The sequence below is a fragment of the Octopus sinensis genome, linkage group LG15 (assembly GCF_006345805.1).
Source record: "Octopus sinensis linkage group LG15, ASM634580v1, whole genome shotgun sequence".
Taxonomy (NCBI): Eukaryota; Metazoa; Mollusca; class Cephalopoda; order Octopoda; family Octopodidae; genus Octopus; species Octopus sinensis.
The window spans coordinates 37,119,012-37,145,862 of record NC_043011.1 but is presented as its reverse complement, the minus strand read 5'-3'; the positions used below and the strand labels follow the sequence as shown (position 1 = coordinate 37,145,862).

General features: G+C 35.1%; 1 long non-coding RNA gene across 1 annotated transcript; it reads right to left on the bottom strand.

The window, feature by feature from the left end:
* Positions 1-1,584: 1,584 nt before the first annotated feature.
* On the bottom strand, positions 1,585-22,263 carry LOC118766429. Its single transcript, XR_005002361.1, has 3 exons — positions 22,117-22,263; positions 20,129-20,131; positions 1,585-1,596 (listed from the first exon to the last, which is right to left on the bottom strand). It is a non-coding gene; the product is annotated as an uncharacterized LOC118766429 (long non-coding RNA).
* Positions 22,264-26,851: the final 4,588 nt, after the last annotated feature.

Sequence of the window (26,851 nt, the reverse complement as noted above, 5' to 3'; positions counted from 1 at the left end):
ATAATGAAACCTAGTATTTAAATTCTCATATTTAAAGATGAAGAATATAATTTCAAAAAACAAAAGCAAAAATTAAAATATATATACACACATGCTTACCCCATACCATATCTCTAGTATTATATAAACATATCTAAGTACATACACTAACTCACACACCCATATATATATATCTATACATACACATAAACATCTAGGCAACGATAAATTAATAAAGTAGCCGTATACTTCTACTCATTACTTATTCATACTCCCACACATACACATACAACCCTCATTCATAAAACAGTTATATTATATATATATATATATATATATATCTATATATATATATATAGAGAGAGAGAGAGAGAGAGAGAGAGAGGGAGGTGAGAAGATAATGGAGGAAAAATAAGAAACAGAAATGTGTCTTTTGCGCTAGTAAGTCATTATTTAATTAGTAAATAAAGGTGAGAGTGAAGTAATTTAGAATCGTTTCTGATTACCATGGTCCGGGAAGTGTATATTTATATTTTTGCCTCGTTGCCAATGGTAGACATCGTCAGAACGAAGGAGTCAGAGGATACGGAGAAGAAGAGCGAAAGATCGGAAGAAGTTGGCTCACAGTTCGTTAAGTCCGTTGTGAGGTGGATGAAGAAAATAAGTTTGTTAGACCTGTGGTCTCATTCGTGTTAGTCCTGGCCCTCCATCACCAACCGATATTGGTGTGTTTACATCACTGTAACTTAGAACAAGTAGTAGGCTTACAAAGAATGTGTCCTGAGTTCGATTTATTCGACTAAAACTCCTAACGTTTGCTCCAACATGAGCACAGTCAAATGACTGAAACAATTAAAAGAAGAAAAGAATAAATGAATAACTATCGTTGCCCATTCTACGTAAGTCGCTTTCTCTTCAGTGGCTCTACCATAAATTTGTCTCCAAATCCCGTGAAAATGGGGGTAATTTTGCACGTAAGTCTCAGAGGCTTGTGGAAGCAATTTACCCACATACCTGAAACGGTACTCGTATGTTTTTGACATGGTAGATTATGAGGAGAAAGACATATAATGCAGACAGTCAATTCCTTGTAATCTGAATAATGGAAAACAGGCTAAATAGAAAATATTTTACGAAATTTCCAAACAAAAACATGAATATATCACAAACCACACAGTAAATTAAGAAGAATGCAAACACCTTCCAGCTACTGCAGACTATCACAACATCATCTTTCTGTTGTAAAATACTATTATTAAATGACTTCAGAAACACTCTGTCCAGACACACACACACACACGTACACACACACAGATACGCACATATATATAAAGACATATATACATACTTTTTATTTTTATTTTTTTACCCGTATCAGTCTCTTTTGAATGCTGCAATGCTGGAGCACCGACTTTAGTCGCATAACGTGACCCCAGAACATATTCCTTGTAAGCCTCGTACTCATTCTATCGGTTTGTTTTACCGAACCGCTAGTTAACCGGGACGTAAACACATCAACATCGCTTGTCAAGCGATGATGAGGACAGACGCACAAATATATGCTCACACATACGTATATAACCACGGACACTGCCACTGCCACATCGACACTCTTCCCTCTGCCGTAGGGCTTAATTCCCAACACGCCAAATTGTGAGGATGATCCGGTTCTTGACTGAAGATTATAGGCTTCGAATGACCCGTCCGAGTTTTTTGTATCGTCTATCTGCATATTTTGTTTTCCCTTTTTGTATCACCTAGTTGTCCGGATGTTTTGTATTCTTGTCCTAATCTGTACTTTTTCATACATATATATATAGCGGCGTACGGATACTTTGTTCCCTTATATATATATATATTGTGTTTTCTTGTTTATTATATATATATATATATATATATATATTATATATATATATATATATATATATATATATAGTATATATATATATATATATCTAAATATATATATAGACGAGAGATTCACTGCGAAAAAAAAACAAAAGACGAAGACAGGTGGTGAGCGTCACAATAATCATATTAGTTCCACGCCTCGGGTTGTTTTTTTGTTTTTTTTTTTGTGTTTTCTTGTTTGGATTAACTTTATATATATATATATATATATATATATATATATATATATATATATATATATATATATAATATATATATAGGGAGAGAATTCACATGGAAAAAAAAACAAAAGACGAAGACAGGTGTGTGTAGACACAATCAGATTAGTATAACGCTCGGGAAGTTAAAAAGTCTTTAACGTTCCAGGCTTACGATCTTCCGCAAAAAAGAACACGGAAACAAGGACAGAAAATGAAGAGAGAAAATGGATCAATAAATAAATTAATATATATATTCATGTATGTATGTATGTATGAAGATATATATTTATATATATATGCAAATATATATATTTACATACATATATATATATATATATATATATATACTTACGTACATGGATATATATATGGATATATATACATATGTATGTATATATATAATTTAAATAATGAGGGTGGTTAATTGAAACAATATTCAATTTATCACTCTGATTATTTGAATTTTCATATATATGTATTTATATTCTGTTTTATTTGTGAATTAAGGCCAGCATTTTTTTCCATGTCAAGAGAAGGAAAACATTCTAGTGTCTTATAGATATATATATTTGTTTGTGTCCGTGTTAGTCCTGGCCCTCTATCAATTGAAAACCGATCCTGCTGTGGTTACATCCCTGTAACTTAGAACAAGTACTAGGGTTACGAAGAACGTGTCCTGGGGGCAATTTCTTCGACTAAAACTCCTAACGTTTGCTCCTGCATGGGCACAGTCAAATGACTGAAAAAGGTAAAAGAAGATTTTGAATAAATGAATAACTATCGTTGCCCATTCTACGTACGTCGCTTTCTCTTCATAAATTTGTCTTCAAACCCCGTGAAAATGGCGGTAATTTTGCACGTAAGTCTCAGAGGCTTGAGGAAGCAAGTTACCCACATACCTGAAACGGTACTCGTATGTTTTTGACATGGTATATTATGAGGAGAAAGACATATAATGTAGACAGTCAATTCTTTGTAATCTGTATAATGGAAAACAGGCTAAATAGAAAATATTTTACGAAATGTTAAAATAAAAACATAAATATATCACCGACAACACAGCGTATTAAGAACAATACAAACACCTTCCAGGTACTGCAGACTATCACAACATTATCTTTCTGTTATGAAATACTATCATTTAATGACTTCAGAAACACTCTCTCCACACACATACACAAAAACATGAAGTCATATATACATACCTAAATAAATATATATATTCTTTTATTCTTTTATTTGTTTCAGTAATTTGACTACAGACATGCTGGAGCACCGCCTTTAGTCGACCAACTCGACCCCAGTACTTATTGTTTATAAGGCTAGTACTTATTCTTCTATTGGTTTCTTTTGCCGAGCCAGTAAGTTACGGAGACGTAAACACAGCAACATCGGTTCTCAAGCAATAGTGGGGGAGTCACCTACAAACATATGCACAAACATACCTATGTATATATATATATGTGTGTGTGTGTGTGTGTGTGTGTGTGTGTGTCTGTGTGTGTGCGTGTGTGTGTGTGTGTGTATACATACATATATAAGACAGACTTTAATTTTCTGTCTACCAAATCCACTCATATGGCCTTGGTCAATCCGTGGCTATACTAGAAGACATTCGACCAAGGTGCCACGCTGGGCGACTGAACACGGTACCATGTGGCTGGTAAGCAAGCTACTTACCACATAGCCACTCCTACATCGATATACATACAGAGACACACACGCACAAACACCCACCCACACACACACACACACACATACACACACACACACACACATATATATATAGCATAATGATAACAACAGCGTTAGCGTAATAATATTAACGACACGGATAAGCTGTTGTGTACAGAGCGTAATAAAAGATTAAATAAATGATAAAAGAAGAAAATTATGTGGTAGACTTCAGTAGGCACAGGAGTAGCCTGTGTGGTAAGTAACTTGCTTACCAACGGATTCATTCCCACTGCGTGGCCCCTTGGGCAAGTGTCTTCTACTATAGCCTCGGGCCGACCAAAGCCTTGTGAGTGGATTTGGTAGACGGAAACTGAAGGAAGCCCATCGTTTATATATATATATATATGTGTGTGTGTGTGTGTGTGTGTGTGTGTGTGTGTGTGTGTGTGTGTGTGTGTGAGTGTGTTTATGTGTTTGTGTTGGTGTGTTTACGACCCTTAACTTAGCGGTTCGGCAAAAGAGACCAATAGAATAAGTACTAGGCTTACAATGAATAAGTCCTGGGTTCTATTTGCTCGACTAAAGTGGGTGCTCCAGCATGGCCATAGACAAATGACTGAAAGAAGTAAGAGAGTACTGCAATAAGATGTACTGCACTACTTTGTAAATGCTAGCGTACCATCGTATACCTCCCCCACATTAAGAAATGAAGAAAGCCTTTTACACACACGTACATACATACATGAGGACTGTTGACGATTTGTATTCCTCCATCTTTCTTTTCTTTTGGACTTTCTTATGTCTTTGAGAGAAGCGTCTTATGAATGGACGTGTGCATTTGGGAAGAAAGCAGAGAGAAATCCAAAATTTCTATCTTATGTACATGAAGAATGACGTAAGTTAGCATTTAAAACATTACACACACATACGGATGCACAACCTTACGTATAAGCACGTACACATACACACACTCACATACTTATCTGAGATTGATTTCGGACCAATCCCTGGACAAGATTTCGGACCAAACACTGGAATATAAGTTCAAATGAAATGGAAGTTGAGGGACATGTCACTTAAGAGATTGAAAAATTGCGATGAAATAAATATTTGACAAAGCAAAATAAGAAAAACAGAAATAACAACAGGAAAAAGTCAGAAGAATAACAATAAAGGAACGAATCAATGCGTGTGTTTATTGTTACCGGCATAATGCTCCGCCCAAATTTAAATGGTATATATATATATATATATATATATATATTATATATATATATATATATATATATATATATTTAATGTAGGATGAAACTTTTTCGAAAAAATAATTTTATCAATGGCCAGCATATTAAAAAGTACCTTTAAAGGTTAAAATCATAAACAACTTATAAATATTGCCCTTATTTATAAGTTGTATATATATACTACCAGTATCGCCCGGCGTTGCTCGGGCTTCTAAGGGAAATAACTATATAAGCATTTTTAGAGAGTTATAGCAAAAAAATGCATTAAAAATGGAATAAAAAATGATGATAATTTTTTTTTTTAAATCGTTGACTCAGTGGCTTCAAGCCATGAAGTCGTTGTTCTAAAAGAACGCTGGTCTCCTTGACAACGCTTTACGACGTTGATTTCCTTACACTCCCTTCCCCACAGCTTCACGAGGGAGGGAAGAAGGGGGAGAAGCAAACAGGTGCAGGTGTGACCGTGGACGCCAACTCCGCCGCCATCGACACACGAAAAATTATGCATTAAAATGGAATAAAAAATGATGTTAAATTATTTTTAAAATCGTAGACTCATCGTAGACGCGCGCTAATAGCCAGACGGGCTCGATATGCATCACAACTATAAGATACCCGGATTTGGATAAACTGCATCGCAAAATGTGGGAGTAGTTAGGAATCTAAATCGAAGGGGACAGACACTCACACAACTACAGTTTTATATATATATATATATATATATATATAACTAGTACAACCACTGTCATATGAGGCATGTGTGGGCGTACAAAAGGCTTCGCCTGGGAGAAAGAGATGATGTACCCAGACAATGAATGAGTTTCATTGATTTTATTGTAAGTACATTGAATGGTATCAAAATGATGATGTTATCTTCATTAACAATAATAAGGATTTCGTTTCAAGTCTTACTTCATTGTTATTCTCATGTTATATTGTTAAAGAAATATAATGTTTTAAGTCACTGACCTGTTATGACTTCTCTAATTCCTTCTTTGTCACTTTTGATAAAAATGGTTGATTTGAGCGACTTGCAAATTAGTAACTAAGAAACAAGTTTGTACACCGTCACTGAATGATGCTTTGTATAAGTCGAAAGTATATAAATAAAAATAGCTTTCTGAATATAAATAGTTGTCATTTCAAGTTGGTATAGTAATGCAAAAACGAAGAATGGTAAAACGGTTTATAGTTTCAAGTTTCATTCCGTTTGCGGGAAAGGTTACGTTCAAGACGCTGTGCGGCTAGTCAGCATCAATGCTAATGGCATGTAGCTGAACTTTTAGAATTTAATATCATAGCTAATAATATGTTTAGTATAAAATGCAGATGTAAATAACAATCTTAATACTTTCTATGTTAAGGCTTAATTTAAGTACGTGTGGAGCTTAAAAAAGAAATTGTAGTTTTACCTCCATTATGTAAGCATTTATTAGCAGTTTCTATCTCATCTCGAATAATCAATTTAACGTGTTCTAATCTCTCTCTCTCTCTCTCTCTCTCTCTCTCTCTCTCTCTCCTCTCTCTCTCTCTCTCTCTCTCTCTCTCTCTCTCTCTCTCTCTCTCTCTCTCTCTCTCTCTCTCTCTCTCTCTGCTTCGCTTATGTCAGGGTGAACAAAAGCTCAATAGTATTTCGATTGACATTTCAATCATAATTTCTGATGAGAGGTTGTATTCTTCAAATTTAGATTAACCATGTATTTTCCTATATTGATGAAAATAGTTACATGTACGTATTTAACCGTTGAAACAGCTGTAGAGTTTGGAAAGGGATTATGAAACACTGAAACCTTTGCTCATGTTATTATTCTATATATATCAGATTTCAGAAGACTTGAATATCGATGTCAGTAACCTTTCTACATACACAATTGATTTGACTATATTTATTCATGAGAGTATTTTCTATATCCTTAACTGAATTTAGAATATCATTTTATTTATATTGAATATTCTTCAATATCTACTCCATTTACAGAAGATGTTTGCCCAAAGTTTCCGTCAATGAAACAAGAACATTTAATATTCGAACTGATTTTGGTCTACAAACATGTCTATATGAATTGAAACATACTGGATTATATATTTTGGGTATGAGCTGTACATTAACCATCGCTAGACTTCATCCATTACATGGTAGAAATCACATGCTATAAAGGTCATATAATTACCTTTTGCACAATTTGAATTTCCAGTCTGCATTCGTTTCCCATTCAAGTAATCATACCAAAACTTTGACAATCTGATTTGCCAATTTCTCAAACTAATTGCCTTTTAGTAGCGTTCTGAGCCGGCTTATAACCGTAACTTCTTGTAGAATATCCTCTAAATTCTCTTGGTCAAATATTTCCCTTCACGCATATTTATCAATCATTCGATTCGTTTACAGAAACACACAAGCAAGCCACTAAACACACATACATGTTCATGTAATGTCATACATGCGCACATGGTTACACATACAGGCAAACACATTGTTGCACATACATGATCACATAGGTACTCATAGATGTTCATACAGTCACACGTACGTGCAGCGCATTCTCGTAGATACGTGGTCCTGTATTCACGCATAATCCTCCGAGTCATACATACATGCTCATATAGCCATACATACATACCCATATAGATATACATTCATGCAAACACATTATCGCACATGCGTACTCGCAAAGACACACGTTCATACTCTCATTGTCACATATATTCGCTGAGGGTATCACACGTACATGGACACATATACATATGTACTATCTAAGCATGTCATTCATCTCGAACAGAAGATATCGCAAACAAATTTGCCATGGATGCCGTTTTTGGTACGCAGAAATACTATAGATCATTCGCCATTCTACTTCATTATTTCCTTACGTTATTTCTTCTCTCACTGGGGTACAAAATGTCAGCCTGTTCCTAATATAAATTACATTTTAAAGTTGTTCTTATATTTATGCGCTCAAAACTTACAAGTAAGAAAGGGGAACAGAAAACTTGGATTACAATTTCCCCTTGTGATATTTGATATATGTGTTTGTTCTACAGTATCATGTCCTACTCAAATTAATGTTTCTTAATTAAAACATCACTACGAAATGAGCTACTCAGAAATTTACAACTAAACACTTCTACAAATCAATACGAGAGCAAAAATACCGATGAGTTTCGAAAACCCGAGTCACTAGCAACGATATTGATGCTACACTACATTACTGAGTGGGGGTCGGATGAATTTAATTTAAACTTTGCCTGCATCTGAATACCGACATATAAAAAAAAATTAAACAAACGACAACAATTGGAGATGATCGATGCGACTTTGCTGAAATATATGTGTAGGATTTACAAAAGATTAGGAAACACTGATCTATAATCCTAGATATAGTAGCCAAGTAATCTTCAAATTATGACCTGCCGTTTAAAAATGCGAATTTTAAAATTTTATACGATAATGTGTAACACAATTTGGAGATAGCCTGCAAAAACAGAAAATCAGGTTATTACTTGTGAACATAGGATAGATGAATCAGCTTCGTCTTATAAGGTAGCAACAAGCACTGTTGCTACCACTACTATTATTATTACGAAACGACGACGGACGACCACGAAGTTGACTACTACCAATACTGATAATAATATTAGTAATTATTTCTCCCATAGGTGCAAGACATGAATTTATGGGGGTGGGTAACTAGCGGATCGATCCCAAAATCTAGTTAGTTCGTGCCAAATATCCCTGAAAGTTTCATCCGAATCCATTCAGCGGGTCTTGAGATATCTTGTCCACGGACAAACAAACAAACAAACACGACTGAAAACAATAATTTCCGTCTTAGCCAAGGCGGAAGTAAGAAATGGTTTCGAACTCTGGCACAAGGCCAGCAATTTTAAAGTTAACTACTGGGGTCGATGTAATCCACTTGACACCTGTCCTCAAAAACGTCAGGCCTCGTACCTAAAATAAAAGCTGAAGAGAAATTCGGATGTGATTTAAGTAAATTACTATATTGAGGATGTCATGTAAATCCATAGAAACGTATCCTAATAAATACCAATAATATACTGTTTTATGATTTTTACAACTACGGCATTATTTTTTCTAATTTATTTTGAGGGGAGGGATTTAGCAAATGTCAATACTTGGCTGTACTTAAATTTATCAACCTAGAGTAGATGCTGGCCAATCATACTCTTATGCATTTTTATCACGTGCAAATAATCCTTACTAATATAACTCTCTTGAGAAGGTCTATAGACAAACATGAAGTGGGCTCATGTACTTGCATTTTTTTGAATCTTGATTTCAAATTTAGACACTATTTGCAATAATTTCAGTACCTTTCACGGCCAAGAAACAACTTATGAGAAATAATCTTAGAGTGGTTAAAATATCTGGTTTTCAGCCACTCGCCTCGGTTTCGATTCTTGGCATGATATTGTGGTTTGCGTAGTTTCTTGTTCAGTCCCATTGCATCGCTCCTATTTTAAAAACATGTTTCAGTGCTTTCATCTAATAAGTGTAAATGATGTGAGGCAACGAGTAAGTCCTTATGCGGTCGCCCGATCGTGACATCATTATGCGGTCACCCGGCCGTTACGGACTTCAATGCATATCTTACCATGGAAAAAAGAGGATGAATACTGTGGACACGAACTTTCAACACGCAAATACACTAATGCAATGGTTTTCTTATTTAGGATCCAGAATAGTAAATATATGTGGCAAAGGGTGGAGCTGTTAGTATTGATCGCAGTACTTCCGTGGTACTCTGTTTTATCGATTCCGATGGACTGAAAGGCAAATTTTGAATTCAGAAAATAAAGAGCCGGAAGAGTTAGAGCAAGGCAGTTCTCCGATGTTCTAGCGACTCTGCCAGTTCCTCGCCGTGAAAAATATAATTCGAGCAGAATAAAAGAAAACAAGCGACGCGCTGGTAGAATCGTTAGCACATTGGACAGATGGCTTAACGGCATTTACACCAGCCTTATGTTCCAAGTTCAAATTAATCCGAGGTCGACTTCCATTTTTTTTGTTCAGAATCGATGAAATAAAGCGTCAGTCAATGACGCTGGTCACTGCACTCTTCCAAAACTTTCGGCCTTATGCCCTGTAGAAAACAGAAAAATGGCGAGTAAATTAGGAAACCGCTACGTGATCCCTCAATCTACTGGAAAGATTTACCAAACCTCCTGCAAAGCACCGTATCATTTAAAAAGCGATAAACGTATGAGTAGTGAGTGATGAAATGATACTTTACCTCAAAACAGCAGAATGGTTTCAGTTCGAATGCTTTTGAATATAAGCCTGCTGAAACAAAGTTGATCCAAGTTTAGCGTGACATTGATGTTGCTAATTAAGTAATTATTCAATTAATTAACTAATTAATGAATAAATTATTGATTGCTTTTGCTAAAGTTTTTTACAAGATAACTTTAGCCTCTTCAATTCCAGTCTTTGAGAAACAAACGAAATATTAAAACGAAATTTCTAGGTTTCTGCCTTTGGTAATTTTGAGAGTGATTGGATGTTTTTTTTTTTATTTTTACCTCGAACTTTCAAGTAAAACCTAATTTATTGACTGGCCATTATTGTTATTGCATTTGATGAGATCGATAGAACGGTAGAGAAAATATCAAGGCGGGGTGGGGGTGGGGGTACAGTTACATTTCTATACTTTCAGGTTTCGAATCATTCAAAAGCCGACTTTGCCTTTTCCAGTACGGAATCGACAAAGTAACCAGAAGTGGTTTATTGGAGTTAACGTTATCCAGAGTACAACAACACACTAAGAGTTTTTCCGTTCGATTTTGTCTTTGGCAATCAATTTTTACATCGGGAGATAGTGTATCATTCACGTATTATCCTATCGAACTCAACTCAATATATTTGTAAGTAAAGGTTATCGAGGCTTTATGGGATAATTATTAAGTAAATTGAAGACTCACAATGAAAATATGTTTGTATGTATGTTTGTATGTATGTATGGGGCAGTTATCTACCCAGTCAGTATATATAAATGTGGTTTTATGCAGCTACGCGAGGTTTAACTCATATTTCTAGAATTATGTGTGCTTTTAGCACATTCAGTAAAAACTAAATTTTGCCTATACGGTTTATATTGCGGCCAGCTGCCAAAATTAATACTGATATATATATATATTATATGCTTGTGGGAGTGTGCATGGTAGTGTGCAGTGTGTGTACTGAGTTAAACAGTGTGTGCGGCTGCTCATATAGTGGTATGTGTGGTGACGCTATTGCAGATTGTGCGTGTGTGTGTAAATGATGGTATGTGGTGTGGGTGCTGGGAAGTGGTCAGAGCTAGTGTGAGTGGAATGGTGTGGGTGGTATCAATTAAGAGGAGAGGTGAGTGAGGTGTGAGATGAAGAGACGAAGTGGGTTGAGGCCATGTGGTGCAAAAGAGCGAAGAAAGAAGATTAATATATATTAATATATATATTAGTAATCAACATAATGATATTTCGCATGTTCCATTATTTTCGTTTCGATAAACAATCACACTTCATTTCATAAGACATATTTTCTTTTATTTGAAATTATTTCAGCGGTAGCTATTGTGGAGCAGCACTGTACGCCACTTGAACTCTCGCCTTTTGAAGAGCTAAATTAAATTCATTGTGGTCTTTCAATCTGGTAGAAATAGGCAATGACTCTCACACCACATGCTTTCTATTATAGGTAAAAATTGGAAAAGCGGTGTTAGATAATGGTTGCAAATGTTGGTACAAGACCAGCAATTTCGTGGGAGGGGGGTTTAGTTGATTACATCGACCCTGTCCTGAAATGGAATCTATCTGATCGACCCCGAAATACTGAAAGGCATAATTCGGCGGTATTTGTAATTAGAACATAAAGACGGACAAAATAACGCTAAGAAGTTTGCCGGGCGTGTTAACGACTTTTCCAGTTCGCCGCCTTAGAAAATATGAGATGATGTTCGCCCATATCAATGCCATGAGCGCGCCTAAATTGCACTACCTTATATGTCTCCCTTACAGGTGTCTACAATCTGGATCTAACCAAAAACGATAGACATCGATTGTCTACCAAAAAAAAAACCTAACTGAGTTTTAGGTCAGCTGTACATCGACCTGTGACTTGTAAAAGTTATAATATCTAGGAGAATCATCTAAAACCATCACTCCTTCAGTTCTGTTTATCATATTTCAATTTTAGCATGGGTTTTAGCACTCAGGGAAATTTGAATAACTTCATGAATATTTTGAATAATATTCTAAATTAAAATGTCATGTAAATTAGTAATTAATTAACTGTGCCTTCTCTATTCATTTCAATTCGTAACATACACTTCCGTTACCCGATCACAACAAATGTTATTCAGTAATTGTTACCCTTGAAGTGTATGTTAGCTATGTGAATATCCCGAATCAATCATGATATCCCACTTTACCATATTGATCTCATCTAACCCAAATTATCAATTCCGCTCAACGACAGGAAATAATTGTATTCCTCACCGATACTCAAAACCATGAAATGTACGTCTGTTTCTTCAACGTCATATACAAGTCACTGATATACATTTGGGTATATGTAAATACTCATCACACAAGACACCTCTATACATGAGTGTATCGTTAACCCGCGGCAATGGGTGAATATATTTTTAGGGTAAACTTTTACTCACGAACAATTCTAGGTTCCATGACTAATTCAGTTCTCAATTAGATTGAATGCAGTTTTTTTTTAACATTGTCCTATCCAAAGCTACATTTTTGAATAAAATAATTGAAATTTAGGTTAAACTATGAATGGGAGTTAGGTCAAACTATGAATGTTAGGTCAAACTGAAAATGTGAGAGTAACGCGAAAATATTAAACTTCAAAATATGTCTGTTACTTCAAAAGCTTATAGTAATTAAATTTGAAAATTGGGGGTGTTTTAGTGAAAGATGTTTTAGTGAAAAATTCGTTAAAATCTATTAGCTACGAGAAAGGTAATGTGATTTTCAGTGATGAAAGAATTGGTAATTTATTTTGAAACACAATATCTCAGCTGTTGTAAAATTAGACTATACCGTAGTTGTATTCAAACGAAAGAGCTCATAAAAAAATATTAGCCACTAAAACGTGGTGTGGCTTTAAGTAACGAAATAAAGTGGGGTTCAAGAAATATTTTTGTGTTTTTAAGTAGAAAAAAGTGATTAGCTTTTGTCTTTTCATATTAATTATTACTATTCTGTTATATATTAAATTACATACGTAATTAAAACATATTAATATAAAAATCTCACTCATTAAAAAAATAATTTAAATAGAACAATATATTACTTTTACTCTTTTCTTTGTTTCAATCATTTGGCTGCGGCCATGCTGGAGCATCACCTTTTATTCAAGGAAATCGACCCCAGGACCTATTCTTTGGAAGCCTAGTACTTATTGTATTGGCTTTCTTTTGCCGAACTGCTAAGTTACGGGGACGTAAACTCACCACCATCAGTTCTCAAGCGATGTTGGGGGGACAAAGACAGATATACAAACATACACGTACACACACACACACAGACACACACACGCACGCACGCACACACACACATATATATATATATATATATATATATGTATACATATATAGGACGGGCTTCTTTCAGTTTCCGTCTACCAAATTTACTCACAAGGCTTTGGTCGGCCCAAGGATATAGTATAAGACACTTGCCCAAGGTGCTACGCAGTGGGAATGAACCCGGAACCATGTGGTTGGTAAGCAAGCTACTTACCACACAGCCACTCCTGCGCTGTAATAATTTTTAAAATATTTATATTTATTTGTGACAGATATTGTTCTATTAATCCTATGTTATGTTTAGGTGCTAGGAATTTTTTCAGTTTGAACAAAGGAAACTTTATTTTTCAAAATATGTCTCTGCGACTAAGCGGTTCGGTAAAAGAAACTGATAGAATATGTTCTAGTCTTAAAAAGTACTGGGTTTTATTTATTCGACTAAAGTTCTATAAGGCGGTGCCCCAGGTTGGTGGCGATCTAATGAGTGAAGGAAGTAAAAGATAAAATATAATAGTATCATTTCTTCAATTATGAAATTAAATATTATGAATTACAATAAAAGAAGCGTTATGTGGAAAGAAAAGTGGTGTAGAATGAATAATGCGCATGCAGAATCCTAGAATATTCTTAAATATTGAATCTGGAAAAGTACACAACAAGTAGCAACAGAAGAAAAATGCGGGCACAGATAACAAGAATATTCTTATGTATTGGACTTGGAAAAGTACAGGACAAGGAGAAAAAACATCTTAATGTACTGCTACGGAAGTTAAAATTTGCTAAATATATTTCCGAAACTGTTCATCAAATAATGTGTGAAATGTTTTTGACTCGTTATTGCTAACCATTCTAAGTCAATATTTTGCTTAAAAATTTATTTGTATTGAGCTAAAATATTTCTGTTATGTTGTTGTTTATTTTAATTTTATCGTCTTAGCATAACTCATTATCCAAATATTTTAAATAACAGATATTGTGTTATAAGTTTGGAGCCATGTGCAATATATGTAATTAGAAAGAGCAAAAATTATAGAAAAATTGTTTTTTAAAGAAACACAAGAATTAATTTCTTTTAAGTGTGCATTATCAGATGACAAATTATACTCTGTTTACTTTAGAAGAATATTTACGAAACTGAAAGGAACAAATTGAGTACAAAATGTAGAAATGACTCTCAAAAAAAAGAAAAACTCTGGGCTTATAATACATTGTCAATTTTACTCAAATTGCTATTGTGTAAGTTTTTAAATATAAAAATATCAAATATCAAATTTTTGACGTGTAAATTTGCAGGCAATTAATCTTTTCACTAAAAATGAAAATAAATAGCTTCTTGAGTATTTTGATTTAAACCGTTGTGGAAAAATATATATAAGTGTATTTATTATTATTTTTGCTTTAAAATTCTAACTTCAACAATATTTTAAGTTTACGTTTTCTTCTTCTGTAATTTTCCATGTTCAAGACATAAGAATATTCTAGCATTCTGTGTCTGCACCTTTTATTGTATTACCCCTTGTGCTGTACTTTTCCAATTTCAATACTTTTGAATATTCTAGAATTCTGCTCTCGGATTTTTCATTCTATATATAAATGCTCATACTTTGATAGAGTCTTATTCACTCTCTATCACTTTCTTCACCCTCTCCTTCTTTGTGTGTGCATGTGTGTGTGTGTGTGTGATCATTGTATAAATTAATCGTAGGAAGGTGCATGATACTGTCTTTTATGTCCTGGCCACGCTATAAAATGTTTAGGAAGAGAAACAGCATCGGAACTTTAAAAGCTATAGAAATACAATAACAAATGACGGGAAAATAGACAGGGATCTCTATCATTGGTGTATAAAGGAACGTAGCTAAGTGATTATGAGATCACGCTTAAAATCGGCGGAGCGGTGTCCTTGAGCAACACACATTATTTCCCATTGCTTCACTACACGTTGCTTCAGCTAGTAAAACTGAGATGTGCCTGTAATCCAAACGGACAGCCTTGTCTCATTCTGTGTCACGGTAATTCACCCTTAGAACTACGTTAAGGTACAGGTGTCTGTGGACTGCTCAGTCACTTGCACGTTAATTTCACGATAGAATAGATCAACTGGAACCTTCTTCGTCGTGAGCGACGAAGTACCACCATGGTGTGCAATGAAACGCACCCAGTGAACGACATTATTGATTAGTGGTAAGGACCTCAACCAACTGCAATACCCCACACATGTAAAGAGTAAGAAACTAAAGAACGTTTAATCCCAACGAAAAGATCCTCTGTAGTACATGTTACATAACAAAATGCCCCTAGCCAATGATGTAAATTAGCTAGTGACATTTAGCCTTAAAAAATAAACCCGCCGAAACTATTACAACATGCGCAACAACGGAGTTAGACTGTTTTCATGGTTGCTGTGTGTATCATGAATAACTTCAGACTTCTAGCCTTATATTGCAGCATTGATGGAGCTTATGTCAGCGCTTTTTCCTGTATTTTTGCTGTTGTGCCCACTCTGTAACTGAGAGTTTATCATTTCTTTGAAACTCTCACACAAGAAAAAATTCTGATCTTTCACCCGATATGCTCAAAATAGCCGCAAATGATTAGAAAAGAATTTAACCTCCCTTCTTAAAACGGGAAGAAAATTAGATAATCTGGTACGGTACTACTCGAATAGAATGAGCGAGCGAAAAGTCATGACCTAGATGCTTTGATCCAAGGTCTGGCCGGTCAAGTATAATCAACAAGAACGATACGGATTCTAGTGAGGCAGTTAAAGCTGTCTATGGAGAGTTGGAGGTAGGACGAGATCTGCAGGGAGATCAACCATAAAGAAAGAAAATTAGATAATATGGCACAGTCTTACTTGAATAGAATGAGCGAGCGAAAAGTCATGACCTAGATGCTTTGATCCAAGGTCTGGCCGGTCAAGTATAATCAACAACAACGATAAGGATTCCAGTGAGTGAGTTAAAGCTGTCTACAGGGAGCTGGAGATAGGACGGCATCTGCAGGGAGATGAACCATAAATACTTAACTTGGATGTCAATAATGTGAACATTATTATACTACAGCCAGTCCTGATGTACCAACAAACATTGAGAATATGTAATAAAAAGTCTTCATTAATGTAATTTGTTAGGTTCTATTCTCCTCTGCAAATAGCTGAAAACTTGTTTTACAAGAAGTAATCATGAAATAGAAATAATTACACGAATCAACAGCCAATTTTATTCGTGTGTGTTTGCGTATGTATTTTTCACTGCTCTTTTCTATGTGGTATTGTATGATTTAGTGTTTGCATGAATCGCGTCTATGAATGCAGGCTTGTCCTTCTGAATTTTTTGATGCTTCGCTTTCATTTGAATATATGAATGTGTTGAACGTGTGTGTGTGTATCTATTTGAAGGCGCGTCTGTGAGTGTATCTGAATGTATGTTTGTGTGTGTGTAAGAATTCGTTTGTGTTTATATGTGAACATGTGTTTGCGTGAATATGTAAATGTAAGTTTGTGAGTATATATGTACGTGTGCTTGTACGCCTGTTTGAGCCTATATCTGAATGTGTTTGCGTGCATGTGATTGTGTGTATATGTGTAAATGAAAGTTTGGGTACCTACTAATGTGTGCTTGTGTTTATATGTGAACATAGGTTTGTGAGAATATGTGAATGTGTGATTGTATGTATATTTGAATGAATGTTTAATACACACATAAACATGTATTTGTATATACACGTGAAAGGGCGTTTGTATGTACGGGTGAAGCTGTGTTTTGATATACATGTGACTTTTTTCCTATGTACACGTGAATGCATGCTTATGTCTACATATGAATATTTGTTTGAATGTACATGCGTGTCTGTATGCCCACATGAATGTATGTTTGTGTGTACATATGTATATATACATATTAATATATAAATATAGATATAAACATATTTATATATATATATATACACACATAAATATATTTATGAGTATATATATATACATATATACATATATATATATATATATATATATATATATATATATATATATATATATATACTCATAAATATATTTATGTATATATATATATATATATATATATACATATACATATTCATATATTGACACAAGCATACATTCACGTGTACATAGACAAACGACCATATGTATATACAAAAGAAATGTATGTGTATTGAAAATGCCTTCAAATATGCATACAATCACATATTCACATATCATCATAAACATATATTCACATATAAACACAAGCACACAGAGACATATATGGTCTACACATCAGTGTGTAAATGTGAGTTGTTGATTGTATGTATGTAATTATTTTAGTGATTTGTTTGTATAAGTAAGCTTCAAAATTCTAGGCATGCGCCAGTGCATATCGATGTGTTTCAGTTACTTTTCCTACCCGTGTAAGTGTATATCTGGACACGCAAGTTTACAAATATCTGTGAATATCTGTGGGTTTGTGTGGGCGTTTATTGGTAGTCGGCGATATTAAATAGTCCTCAGCTTCTTTTCTATTAACCATACGCTGATGTTTAGATTTTTACTTCCGGTTATCCAGGTGTCAAGCAGCTGAATAAAACAGAGTTGTTGGTAGGAGCAACTGTGCATTATCAATTTACCATGTTTTATTTTCTTTCTGCTGATCTTTTCTGTCCGCAATTGTCTCGTTTAAGTAGAATAATATCAGTATAGCAATTAATAATAAGCATTTAGGCGCTGCAAGATGTAAAGCACTGACAAAACTCGTTAAGAGACAAGAATATAATTAAAACTACATGAATATTTTGGATTTGGGTATGCGTATGTGTATTTACGTTCAAGTGTTAATGTGGAAAACATTCAGACGTATACATACCTACATGTATGTTAATGTTGATACACTTGCTTGCTACTGGACACGTATCCTAAGTGTGTGTTTATAGATATGTTAATACATGTGCCTGTATTTATATATATATATATATATATTATAAATGAGGGTGAAAAAAATTAGATATTAATTTAATAATACCATCAGTTTAACATCAATTTACGTATATATATTATATATATATATACATCAGCGTACATATCTCTATGAGATATTTAGAAATTTAATATTTCTGATTTTGGTGATCAGTGAATAAATTTCACTGAAAATATCTCTTATTATAAAAGGCAGATTTTATCTGCCTCCCTTTGGGAGTTATAGAAATCTACAATATAGGATTTCTTCAATTACAATTTACCTAGCATTTTTAAGAGTAGAATGCATCGCGTCATGCCAGGTCCAGTTTTTAAAATTTAAACTCCAATTAAGCAAAATTTACAGAAAACTCACATTCTGGTGTGTGTGTCAAATGCTTTTCTTAGTCTGGTTTACACCACACGCAAACGCACACACACAGTGGGCAACGAATAAAATGAAAGTAATTCACTTACTGTAGTGAGTGATTCTTTCACTCTGCCTCCCACTTCCTATTTCCACACATGGACACGCAAATATATAAATAAAATTGTAAGCGAACGTGCGTTTGTGTGAGTGTGTGTGTGTGTGTGCGCGCGTGTGTGTGTGTGAGGGTGCGTGTGTGTGTGTGTGTGTGCGTGTGCGTGAGTGTGTGACAGGAAAGTTTTTTACGACGAATATAAGACCTATATCCAAGTAGCAGAAAGATAAGACAGTAAGGTGTGATTTGAGGGAGATTTGGCTGCTATTTCTACCATGTCTAGCTGCCATGTAGGGGTCTCCCTCATAGGCTCATACATACATATATACATAGATAAGACAGTAAGGTGTGATTTGGGGGAAATTTGGCTGCTATTTCTACCAGGTCTAGCTACCATGTAGAGGTCCCCCTCATTGGCTCATATATATATATACATACATAAGACAGTAAGGTGTGATTTGAGGGAGATTTGGCTGCTGTTTCTACCAGGTCTGTTAGGCCTTCTCATGTAAACTCAAGCTTTCTCATGCCTTGAACATAAGACCAAAGCAGAGAATGTATTCTTTTATTCTTCTGCTTTTTCCAGCCATTGGTCTGTGGCCATGCTGGGGCAATGACTTGAAGAATTGTAGTTTAATGAATCAACTCCAGTTTTATTTTTGTAAGCATTGTACTTATTCTATATGTTTCCTTTGTCAAACCACTAGGTGACAGGGATGTAAACAAACCAACATTCGTTGTCAAGCAGTGGTGGAGGACAATCACAAGCACAGACACGCACACACACACACATACATGCATACACATATACACACATACATACATACATACATATATATATATATATGTGTGTATATATATATTGCAGCGTGGAAGGTGTTTGTAAGCCATTTAAGAAACACACAAAAACCGTTACATTCACTTCAACATTTAAATTTAATTTGCCAAAATATTTTCGTCGCTTTCAGACCGCGACCTGTTCACTGACAAAAATATCGTGCTAACAGGTCGCGGTCTCAAAGCGACGAAAATATTTTGACAAATTAAATTTAAATGTTGAAGTGAATCTAACGGTTTTTGTGAGTTTCTTAAATGGCTTATAAACACCTTCAACGCTGCAACTGTTTTCGTTCCAGCACACGATCTCAGATCAAGTCACTTGCTATGCAAGTACATCTCTGTACCTATATATATATTTATATATATATATACGTATATTGGTAAAAACAGTAAGATAACAAAAGAAAGAAAAAGACCTCAATATTATGTAAATAGAGGAAATCTTTATATATAAAAGTGAGGTGGTGTGTCTGTCTCCTACGACTTAGATTCCTAACTACTCCCGCATTTTGCGGTGCAGTTTAACCAAAACCGGGTATCTTATAGTCGTGATTCATATCGAGACCGTCTGGGTATTAGCGCGCGTCTACGATGAGTCTACGATTTAAAAAAAAATTACCATCAATTTTTCCCATTTTTAATCCATTTTTGACATATATAAGGGAAGTAACTCTCTAAAATTTATTATTAAATCTCAGAACGTAAAAAGCTACAGTAACACCCCTCCCCCTTTGTGGTTAGCCATATTGAGATGGCTATTATACTTTACATTTCTAAAAATGCTTATATAATTATTTCCCTTACAAACCCGAGCAACGCCGGGCGATACTGCTAGTATATATATATATATATTTAGGAAGTCTAGACAGATATCTTCAGCTAGCAGGCCTCTGCTACTCTAGACCGATGATGGGCAAAGACCCTGAAACATGCGTGTGTCTAGATGCAGGCCTAGCTGTTGGGGGTATTTGTCTCCCCTTCGTAAATATATAAGGACACTGGAAATGTGTCGAGGCCGAGAGGGAGCGTCGATGCTTCCTAGGGCTAAACAGCGGTGGTTTAATTCCCTTACTGTCACGTTACGCTGATAGTATACAACCACTATATACATACATATATATATATATATATATATATATATATATATATATATATAATATATACATATATATATACATATATATATATGTATACATATATACATATATATATATATATATATGTAATTATATATAGTATATATAATATAAATAATATATAAATATATGCGTATATACATGCATTTATGTACATACCTTCATATATATGTATATATACATGCATATATTGGTACAGGAGATCAAAACAACGTAGACACAATGAGAAACCAAAACAAAGACAAAAACACGGAAAACGAACATTTTTCTAACGATAAAAACAGAGAACCGAGGCATGCAGCATAAAGAACATTCCCTTCATCAGTTGTCCCTGTTTCATCTACTCAGCGTTTTCGAAGGTAAGGACAATACGCGACTTCCTTGAAACAGTCCTTCCCGCAAAGCAACTTAAATAAAATTTGAGATTTTTTGCGCAAGTTGGAAGTGGTAATAAAAACAGGACAGTGAGAACAAGACAGCAAAAACAAACGATGAGGTCTGTTAAGCCAAGACGATGTGAAACATTATGAACGCTAGAAAGACGAGCTATGAGAAGAGACAGGTAAAAGCACGGCTTGTCTTTATGAAAGAAGTGGAAGAAAGAAAGATTATACACACACACACACACACCCACGTATTTATACAGAGTGCGATGGGTAAATTGCAACGATTTTATATTTTTAATTTCGCGCATGCACATCGATTGTTTTAGATTTTTCAAGAATGCTGTATAGTAGGGTCAGTTGGGAATCGTCTGTGAGTAGAACAGCACGATGACGACGCAATTCACTCTACCAGAAATTAGGAAACGGTATGCTCTACTGCTTGGTATTCGCGCCGAAAGCTCCAATACGAACATTTCAGAGTGTTTGGGTGTCAGTCTGAGGACATGTACTGAGAGTGATAAAAATCAAACATCCAGCCAACATCCTGATGTTTGGAGTGATCACTAGATATGGTGACGTTACGTCTCCATTCATCTTCCCACACGGCCTCCGACTCAACACGGAGGCCTACATCAAGTGCGTGAGAGAGGGAGTGCTGCCCTGGTGGCTGCTTAAAGACCCCATGTCTGGCAACAGGACTCTGCACCATGCCACAGAAGCAGGAGAACCCAGTCATGGCTATCAGACAATTTCTGCGACCACATCACTTCTAACAACTAGCCACCTAACTCCCAAGACTGTAACCCCATTGATTATTATATGTGGGGCAAAGTTGAACGAGAGACTAACAAAACTCCTTGTAATACCAAAGATGAACTGAAGGCAAGAATTATGGCAGCATTCACCAACTTAAACAATGAAACCGTTTCAAAGAGTTGCAGGAGATTCTGAAGTTGGAGGCCGTGGTTGAAGCCAATGGTGATTTTATTGAATAAATTTAGTATTTAGTATTTCAAAATATTTTTATGCAATTTTGCTAAATATATATGTTAAAATATGATTTAGACTACTTATATTAATCGCACCCTGTATATATATATGTATGCATGCATGCATGTATATATATGTACGTATGTATGTATGTATGTATGTATGTATGTATGTATGTATGTATGTATGTATGTATGTATGTATGTATGGAAAGTGGTGAAGTACTATGGTGAATCTTAATTGGTAGAGGAATCTTCTAGTAAGTTGTAATTAATGACACAGGCGTGAATGATTGGCCAAAGACGTGTGTTGAGCTTCGACTTGAAAATCGAAAACCTGTTATAGTTTCGATTAACAGAATGCTTACGTCAATCGCTCGCACAAGCAATCAATCGTTCTCATAATCGCTCTATAGCACGCTGACCATCGAATTCTGTCGAGAAAATAGTTATATGAACCCAAGAAGGTACAATGTAGCATGCAAACATATTTGTTATTTTGTATGTTGTGTGTTTGCGTTTATTTATCATCGTCTTCATTATCTCGATAGGCTTAACACCAAGAATGCCATTCTCAGAATTTCTTTTGCATTTCTTACAAATCCCCTGTATTCTACGTTTCTCCAATACGTGATACAATCCTACACTAATATTCTTGCCTTTCTCTTCGTTTTTTCTCTGTTAATTTTGCTTTCTGTTAGCACTATCTGTCGAGCATTAATTGTATCTCTTTTCTAAGTGTCCAAAATATTTTTGACTTTCTTTTTAGTGTGGTGTCCAATAAAACATTCTTAGATTATTGTTTTTCTCCATTCTTATTGCGTTATCATTGGTTTGGTATTTGTAACTAGTATTTATTTTCGAATGCCTTCCATATGGCCACTTATCAAAGGCTTCTTGATCTATTCGTTGATACTTTTATTAATGTCTATGTCTCAGATCTATGCAGTAGAGTTGAACATAAACACCACTCTGATAATCTTTTTTCCGGCTTCCATGTTAATGTTTCTTCATGCTAGTATGCTTCACATTATTTCAGATCATTTCCTTCCTATCTCAATCCACGTTTACACTTCAGCTTCACATTCTCCCATTTCTCTAACTGTATATATCCCAGGTATATTATTTTTGACAGTTTTCCACTTAGCTATTTCCAGAATATAATATTTTTCGTGGTTTTACACTTTATACATATTTATTCTAAAAAATTTTGTTTTTTTATTAATATCACCATCAATTTTACTGAATATTTTCTTGCATAAATTTCTTTTCTATCGAGCATTCTTTTGTCAATTACAATGGTTACAAGGTTTTGTAGGTTATCTCATTCGATAATAATCAGACAGCGACAATATTTTATGCATATCTAAGGTTGCTGTAGTGTTTAAATCGACACAACTTGCAAATCTTTTACTAGAATATTTTCACAACCTTGTTTGATTTCTTAACTGTGAATATTTTTCCTCCGTTCACTTCTTACAACTGCTAGTCATCCTTACTCACTCTTTGCCATTATTGAGACATCTTTAATGCGGCGAGCTGGCAAAACTATTACAGCGTCGTACAAAATTCTCACTGGTATTTCTTCTGTCTTTACGTTCTGATTTCAATGGTTGTCGAGGTCGATTTTGCTTTCATTCTTTCGAATTCGATAGAACAGGTACCATTTGAATACTGGTCTCGATATAATCCCCTTACCCAACTCCTGAAATTGCTGGCCTTGTACCAAAGTTTTAACCACTTACCGAGAGAGCTTTACTGCATATCGCAAATTCTGATGGACGTGACCATCTTTGCATATATTACCCAGTCTACTACTCCGATGTAATTTCTAAAACACGTAAATTCCCTTATTTTTAGCGCTTAGCTTAAACATACTTTTATATCAGTGGTTCCCAAAGTGGGTGATATTGTCCCCGTGGGGGCGGTGGAAAGTTCCAAAGGGGTCGTTGAAGAAAAGTGGGGTGATGATGGGGTAGCGATTCATGTAAAAACAAACAACGTTATGGGTTCGTTAGGTTACGTTTTATTTGTGAAATACATTTGCTTTGAATTTACATCAGAAAGAAGTTAGTTGGGATGGGGGCGGTAGGAATGTGGCCTTGGTGTCAAGGGGGCAGCAGCCTGAAAAAGTTAGTGAATCACAATTTTATATGTACTGGTATTTGGTCTAATTTCTCCTCGCAGTTGAATCTTTTTTTTTCTTTTTCGCTTATTCTTCAAATTCTTTACACTATAAATGTTAGAAGTCGTTTATTCTTTTACCTGTTTCAATCATTTGACTGCGGGCATACTGGAGCACCACCTTTAGTTCAGTTAATCGACCCCAGGACGTATTCTTTGTAAGCCTAGTACTCATTCTATCGCTCTCTTTGACCGAACCGCTAAGTTACGCAAACGTAAATACACAAACAGCGGTTGTGAAGTGATGGTGGAGTGACAACCACAGACACGCAAATACACACACACACACACACCACACACACACACACACACACACACACACACACACACACACCACACACACACACACACACACATATATATATATATACGACGGGCCGACCAAAGCCTTGTGAGTGGATTTGTTCGACGGAATATAAATGTCCGTCGTATATATGTATATATATATAATATATATATATATATATATATATATATATATATATATATATATATATATATATATATATATATAAATATATATATATATAAATATATACGACGGACATTTATATTCCGTCGAACAAATCCAATCACAAGGCTTTGGTCGGCCCGAGGCAATAGCAGAAGACACTTAACCAAGGTGCCACGTAGTGACACGGAACTCGGAACCATGTGATTGGGAAGCAAGCTGCTTACGGCATAGCCACTCTTAAACATTTTGTGTAATCCTGAGAATTCTGTTTCTTTGGAAATTGAACCAAGATAGATTGCTTCATCTCGTCTGGCATGTGTACACACACACACACACACACACACACCCACACACACACATATATATATTATATTACACAAGTCTGTTATTAGACCTAGGTTGTGGTTATCTAATTCTTTTAATGCCTCTGCCGGTATTTCATCCGCCCCAGTTGCCTTTTCATCTTTACATTGACTTTATTGCCTTTTATACTTCTTTCAAGATTTTGTTTCCATTAGCTGCTTCGAAATTAAGCATGGGCGGTCTGCATTCACCATCGTACACTTCTTTTATGTATCCTACCTATCTAGATGCAATCTACACATGATCAAACAGTATGTTTCCATTTTTGTCCTTAATGTTACCACTTGGTTTACGCATGCATTTATGGTTTGTGATCACATTTATTTTATCATACATTTCTTTGGATTTATGCTAGTTATTAAGTTTTTCAACTTCTTGGCATTGATCATCCAGCCATTTGGTTTTTACTTTTGTACATTCCGAACAGATCTCTTTATTTAAGCTGCTAAATCTATTCTGGTCTTTCTTTTCGTATTTATGTATTCCTTCGTCCATTTTTGATGAAATATCATCACTCGTCCATTTTTCTTCTTAATCTTTTCACCTACAGGAAGTATTTTCTTTAGAGATATTTGCATGCAAATTCTAATTGTCTTCTATATTCCTTCTATTTGCTCTTCATTACGCGGCTTTCGTGTATTTTTTTCATAGTAGAAGAGCTTTTCATATTTGCTTTGAAATTCCACATTATATGTCTGTTAGTATTATGTCTGATTTAGTAAGGTTTTCAGTTTAATTATTGTCATATTTTATGCATTTTCATATTCTTCCGTTTGATTTATGATTCTATTAACACTTCATTATCTTCTGAATCCCTGTCTCCCCAAGGGTATATTCTACGAGTTTCACAGTTTCTATACCGCTGCTTCAGCAATATGTTTCAAATATATGATTTGTTATAATGTGTTGCCTCTGGTTGTCGAACGGAATTAGTCTAAGCTGAAAGTAAGTTGCGTCTCTCACTGGATTATCCTCGAGGGCCTCCAACGAGAGTGGGTTCGATACTCCACCATGATTTATGGAGTACATAAAGACGTGCAAACACACACGAAGTAGTACACACACGCACCGAGACTCGCTTGTATTCGTGTATAAAGTTATTCTTTCTCCCTCTTTCTACACATACACACATACATATACATACACGTGCACACACATCCATCCATCTATCCATACATACAGACAGACAGACACATACACACACACATACATATACACATTAATCCATCCATGAATGCATATATACATACAGACAGACAGACACGTAGGCATGCATATATACATCCATCCATCCATGCATTCATACATACAGACACGCACATACATATGCATACACACCCATCCACTCTTTCATGCATACATCTTTTTATACAGACAGACACGCATACACATACACACCTCCATCTATCCATCCATCCATAGATACATACTTTCACACATACATACAGACAGACAGAGTGACAGACACGCATGCACGCGTAGATTGAAACTCATATATTTGAATATATGTAA